The following is a 7099-nucleotide window of genomic DNA, read 5'->3' as shown; positions in this document are numbered from 1 at the left end:
AAATACATTACCAGGAGAACCCGCACCTTCCTCAAGTTGAGATTTGTGGGTGGCATCCATGCTGTTTTCTTGGACACAGGACTGAAGGAAGCTGCTATAAAAATGCACTCCACGTAAGCTCAGAGGCTGTCTGTTTTTTTCTTTTTGTATACTTCTTGGACTTCGTTTAGAGCCCAGGGAAGTGAACGCAAAGAAATCATGGAAGCCCCAATCATAGGGTTGCAGCCACCATCTTGATAGGCAGATAATGTCCTACCCAACTGAATTTGATTTGGCAATGAACCCCCCCCCGTAAAAGATGCATGTTCAGCAGCATCTACAGGATCTCGCCACTTTTCTCAAGACAATGAAAGCAGCGTTGTGAGGGGGTTGTGCAAGGATGCACGCAACATCACAACGCCTATAGAAAAGGGCGGGGCCTGCATCACAACGTGGCTTTTGTCAGTCTGATTCCCCCATCCAGTTGCCACTCTCTGTGTGTGTGTCTGTGTGGTGTGGGTGTGTGGGTGTGTGGGTGTGTGTATACACACTTCATTCCCATTCCTTTATGAATGAAATACAAAAAAAAAAACAAAGAAAAAGACCACACACAATTATAAAGGAAGTGTGGGGGAAGCTAAAGAAAAGAAAGAAAGAAAGATATGCAGGGCATATATTCACAGACATACTTACGTATATAAAGTTGTACAGAAAACATTTCAACGAATGGAAACCACAGGTTGTTACCACCCCGAGCCAATCTATATTGATAAGTAATTGATCCATAAATTGCTGGTAGGTAACATCCATTCTGCAGACCACTGAACAATTGGAGCTACGTATTTGTCTTTCCAGCGCTGAACAATAGCCTTTTAGCCTAAGTAAGATATAGAAATTCCACTTTCTTTGTTCAGATGTCAATTCCCATGCGACAGGAATAAGCTTCAAAAGAATACGAACAGCAGGGGTGATTGAATCTCACAATAATAATGAGTGAAGGCAACAGAAGTATTTAGAACAAATATCACATGTTCACCTTCCTCCCTCCCTCGGACTCCATCGCATTTTTCTCAGCATCACAATTCCTGTGGCAATATAAGGGAAGAATGCCCTGTGGGAGACTCAAAACTTCCCCTTAGCCTTCGATACCCCAATCCCCGTCCACTTTTTTAAAAAAAGCCTCATGAGAGCTACCAACTTGTACTATGTTAAAGCCAGAGGATGTTGAAGGGAAGGGAGATGAAGGTATCTGCGGTTCAGAGTTCCCGCAACAGGCAATGGTAAAAATTCAAGCAGAAAAGTGAAGTGGGAGAAGGGAAAATCTTACACACACTCAATTGTGTGTTTAATTAATATTCATCCTAATGGAAGACGGTCTGTGATTCACTCTGACATTTTGCTGGGACAAAGACAATTAAGCACCGAGGGAAAAAAAGAGGAATATTTGTAATGGCAAAGTTAAGTTTCGAACTTGATCATACAGTCGTTAATAGCTTGGGGAGGGGCAAGGATGGTTGAAACATTAGCATACATCCTGGGCTAGTAAGAAGGAAGGTGGGCGTTAATTTAGCTTTATGTCACATTGTAACTCTCGTCTTTTTTCTTTTTAATCCTGCTCCATTTTGCCAGCGTCAAATGGCAAAAGACGGTATGTTTCTGGAAGTTTTCAGAGCTCCCAGGAAGTTTTCATACTTTCTAGATTGCTTATTGTTTTAGTACATCCGTTCTTTTATTCCTTTTATTATGATGGACACGAGACCAAAGGAGTCACAACCAGTTCTTAAAAGGAAAGAAAGAAAGCAGGAATAACTTTGAAAAATTGATTCAAAAGTAGAGGAACAGGAAGTGACTCTATCATCGGCATTCAGAGGCCGCCACAAGGACGTCACACCCATCACGTCACTGAGCCAATGATGCAAATGGCATCATTTGCATGATGACGTCATGGCACAGGCGGTGTCATTGTCCCCTTTGCCTCCTTCCTCACTGACACCCACGGACTGCATCCGACATTGAATACTCATCAGCCTTTGAAGGTAACGAACGGGAGTGCAAAACGCATTGACTCATTTTTACCTGCTGATGGAAAAAACACCTAAAAGCCATCACTATGCCTGGGAGTTTGGGAAACAGGTATATTTGAGTCAAACTACAGCAGTAGAGAAAGATGCTACCTGCTCAGACTCCTAAGAATAGCTTCAATCTTTCATTGGTATTTTCCAAAGATGTCCTTCCATCATTGCTGGTGGCAACTCAATGCGACCTGGCAATGAGAACCCTGAACTGTTTTTTGCTTCTGGGACTCCATCGAGTAAATACAAGAATGTGGAACCCTGTAAAGTCCAGGTGTGGTGGATAGCAACAGAGAGCAAGGCTATCAAGAAGGAGGGGGTGCATTCCAGGAAGGGAAAGGAGACAAAAGACAGATTGATGTCAGGCCCAGCCCAACGGTGAAACAGTCCAGTTGAGTTAAGTTCCTTTATTTGCTTATGCCATAAGCCAGAATCTTGCCAGACTAAATCTATACTACTGCAACTAGTGGACGTACCCTGGGAGATTCTAGGGAGTGGCTATCCTGAACCGCTTATGCTTCCCACGCTCCTGCTCCGGACTGTGTTGTCTTTTGTCTCCTTGCCCTTCCTGGAATGCACCCCCTCCTTCCTGATAGCCTTGATCTTTGTTGCTACCCACCACATCACCCTCCTCTGCGTAGATACATTCCATCACACCAGGTTTCTGAGACCGGGACTCTGGTTGGCTCCATAGCATCTTGTCTGTCTTCATCCAGAGTAAGTAGTTTTATCGACTCCTTGGCTTTGCTAAACACCAAGGACACTAAATAAGTGGAGGAGAGGCCAAATCTTGCCAATTTACCCATAACAAAAATATTTGGGTTAAATGGAAAGAATCAAGTGAAGTAAGTTTGGGCAGGACTAAGCCAGTGTTTAAGCTGAGGGCTTCAAGATGGGAGCTTCCACATAAAAACACTGTTGAAATATCATTCCTGTATATAAAAGAACATAGGAACCAGAAGAAGGAGAAAGGACTTGCTTGGCCAGTAAGTTTTCATACTTAGAATGGTTTTTGATACAGCAGGCTAAGTCATATGGTGGTCCTGTGCTTTAGATGTCTGCCCTGCCATTGAGGTGTGCGAAAACTACAGCATATGCTTTACTGGGCTGTGTGAATCCAGCCACTGAAGCTTACACAGCAACCATGGATAAAGTCAATCATGCTTTAGGGAAAAGTCTGAATCCAGAGTAGTTGTGTTTATCAAGACAACTCTTAAGATCCACAAGATCCACCTTTATGGCTGGGTTCATAAAACAGACTAAAGTGGGGCGGTTTGCAGCTCAGGGTGTTATGTAACTTCAAGCATTGCTGGGTTCTTGGTGTTCTTTGATTGCTTGTTTTCCTGAAGACATTTCATGACCAGGCTAGGTAACATCATCAGTGCAGCACAGGGTGGAGTTTGCTGGTTGTTTATATAGAGTAGCTTGTCCTACCAATCTTGGTTGGGGTGTGGTTTCTTGATATTCCTTGATAAGGGTATGGTTCCTTCCCTGATGGTTTATCTGGTGCAGATTCCTGCTTATCTGGGTGCCAGCTGCTGGGAAGGACCCACTCTGGTCTGTTTCTTCCCTTCCTTGACTTTTGCTTCTATCTTTTAAATGGTGTATAGATGCGTTTATCTCTATGTGTCTGGTGATGACTGTTAAATCTGAATTCCAAACTTCCAACCCTTCTCTCAGCATGTTGTATGAACTGGGCCATCATGTTAAGCCATGATATGGTTTACTTGGGCATTTCTCAGCTGGCGGCATCACTTGGCTGACTTTACCTGGGCTGAAAATCTTAGCAGTATTGTGGCTGCTTAATATACGGGCAGGGTATCACCAGAGAATCACAGGGTCACAGGCTAGACCTCGGAGTTTAAAACGAAATGCTCTGGGAGGAGCAGGTATGAGCTAATGACTCCACAGAGTCATCAAGAAAACTACACAGATCTATCCATGTGATCACCAGAAATCACCTTGGCTGATTTCAAGAAAAATAAGCAGAACTGGGCCTTTTTCATCCTACTTGGATGAAAAACCACTATCGTAGGTAAGAAATCTTCATGACGACACCAGGACTTGAGCTTAACTTGGACACTATTTAATTTGCTTAGTGACATATATTATATAGCTACTTAGGTTAAGAGGTGAGTGTGTGGTGTGAATCCGTTGTATATTTGGGAGATTTGAGATATTTATTTATTTATTTATTTATTTATTTATTTATTTAATATGCTGCCCATCATCTCCCCCAGAGGGCAACTCTGGGTGGCTCATAATTAAAATCCAAAACAGTAAAAACTATAAATATCCATATTAAAATGAGCTAAAAATAATTCTATATAAAAAGACTATACAATTCAAGAGGATGGGGGGAGCAATATCGATCATTGCACCAGCCAATTCCAACAATGTGGGCCCCCCTCAGGCCCCCAGGCCATCTGGCATAGCCATGTCTTCACACTTTTCTGGAGGGCCAGGAGAGTGGGGGCAAACCGCACCTCAGGTGGCAAGCTGTTCCACGGGGCAGGGGCCACGGCAGAAAAGGCCCTCCTCCTAGACCCCACCACTCAAACCTCCTTGACTGGTGGGGTCCACAACGTGCCCCCTCTCCCAGACCGACTGGGGCAGGCTGACATAATGGGGGTGAGACCACTCCTCAGTTAACCTAGTCCTGCGCCATGAAGATATCCACATACGCTGAAGGCCTGTGCAGAAGGAGATGTACAACCCTATGCCCACCCATTAATTAACCCTTTAAAGGTTAATTATCAGCATATATTTACACATGGGAAAAGGAATTAACCTATTAAACTTTTTATTTGTTTGTTTAATTCTATTTTGGCAGCACCCAACTTCAGACTGGATTCTGGGCAGCCTCCAGTGCAAAAACAAATGCAATAGATAATTTTAAAAACGCAGTAAGGGAAATAAACTTTTATCATTGTATAAACTACTGATAAAGAACCATGTTGTGTGAACACAGCTATGTTGCACTAGCTAGACATACTCGGTTAAGGTCCCTATGGGTTCTTTTCGGACCACCTTCCCATAACCTGATCCTTTCTAAATGTGTTGGAATACAACTCCCATCATCTGAGGATCACCAAGTCAGGGGAGGTTATCTTAGAATCTTAACATTCATGTAATTTTGTATGGGTTTTTTTTTATTATCTCACACATTCCCAATTTCACTGGTCTCGCAAGATGAAGAACAAGAACGCATGCGTTCCCATTTCAGCACCATGGATAGCGGTGTGGTCCTAGGGTCTGTTTCAGAGAAATATGGACATGGTTTGCTTGATTCCGCCATCATGCTCTCCGTGAACCCAGCCAGTGTGCTTTGTCAATTATAGTTTATGCCTGAGCGTATTGTGGAAACCCAATCAACTGTGGTTTATTGAATAAAGCATAGCTTAGCCACAGCGTGTGAACCCAATCACTGTGTTTAACACTTTGGAGTTCCAAGGCTTTTTTAAAAAAGACGAATTGGCCTGCCATGAAAAACAAAGGCTGTTATGGAGTCAAGCTCTTTTGAATCAGTGGAAACCAGTTGTCCCAAAGATGTAATAAACCTTCCAAGAATTTGCAGCGGAGCTCCATCTGCAGAGTAAACTCGGGCCAAAGGAGAAAGATCAAAATTAAGGGTGAAAGCTGTTATTTCTCTACCATTATATCATTTGTATAATTATGAGGAAAGGAAGCTTGATTTTGTGATGGGGTTGGAGAGCTTTTCTTTTGAGGTTTGCTTGCTAACATGGCCCTCCAGAACTAACAGCATGACATAATAACATCTGCATGCTACAGGATCAAAAAGAAAATACTTGGAAAGATCCGACAGGCAAATGGCTAATAGCCACGACAACAGCTGGGTCAAAGCGTAAGGGAAAAAAATATGTAGGAAGCTTCAGAGGAGAAATGGCTTACAGAGATTTGCCCATATAATGCCCATTAATAAAACCATAGCTTTAGATGACTGTATCACACAAAGCATTTAACCAGATCATTTAAAGATCTAATAACTTTATTAGCATGATATATTAAGCTTGGCAAACTTTTACTCTTGATTCATTTTTTTTAGCCTTCGCATCTTGCGTGAACCCAGCTCACTTTGTTAATTTATGACTGAGCATATTGTAGCAGACCAAGGTTAATTCACCCACTCTAGGTTAAACATCTTGGGTAATGCAGCCAGTGAGAAGTAGGGGGGCTTGATGACATTAACTGAATATAAAATTAGTCTATTTCAGTCTGTACCTGCTCATTGTGAGAGAAACAGAATTAGAGGCTTGGAAGGGAACGGGAGAATCTGTCTTGTTTAACTATAGCTACCAGATCTGGGATGCAAACGCCTGAACAAACACTAGATGGCAGCAAAGATTAGAATTTTCTGTATCTTAGCAGCCATCTAGTGGGCATTCAAATTTTTGCAGCCCCCCCCCTTTATTTCTTTTTATTAATTGTATTTTTAAAAAAAAACAAATAAAAATAACTAGTAAGCAAAGTTATTAAGAAAGAAATAGAAGAAAACTTCAAAAAAACATACAGGGTATCTCAGATATGGAAGTTCTAAACTTAAATAAGGATTACTACCAGAATTGCAGTGCAGGATGGAGCTACCGTATTCTTGAGCAACGGCTGTCTGCTGGAGATCCCACCCCTTCCTGGAGTAGTTTATGAAATCATAGTAAGAACTCAGGGACAATTGCTGCTTATTCAAGGACACAGGTACAAACAGATATGAAATGGACCATGATGGGAGGGCTGAGAATTTGCCAGGGGTGCATTTCTAAGAGGGAAGAATGACTAAGGTTCAAATCCAATGATTCGTAAGCCAAGAAACTATAGGGCCTTTATGACTGCTTTTCGGATTTCCTCTCCAGGGAGCGCGCAAATTGCAAAGCGTGAATGCTGCTCTAGGGTTTCTCTGTTCTGTGCCTCAAAGGTTGTGCATGTTAAACTTCCATACAGCAATTATGCATTTAGGGTTTTAATCACCTAATCACTGTAGATGGAACAGCTTGTTGGGGGAAAAAAATGAGGGGGAGATGATCCATTGTAGA

The sequence above is a fragment of the Python bivittatus genome, unplaced genomic scaffold, assembly GCF_059951505.1.
Source record: "Python bivittatus isolate LINGU-HERP-01145 unplaced genomic scaffold, Pbiv_v1 ctg000700_np1212, whole genome shotgun sequence".
Classification (NCBI taxonomy): Eukaryota; Metazoa; Chordata; class Lepidosauria; order Squamata; family Pythonidae; genus Python; species Python bivittatus.
Note: the sequence above shows the minus strand (reverse complement) of the source record.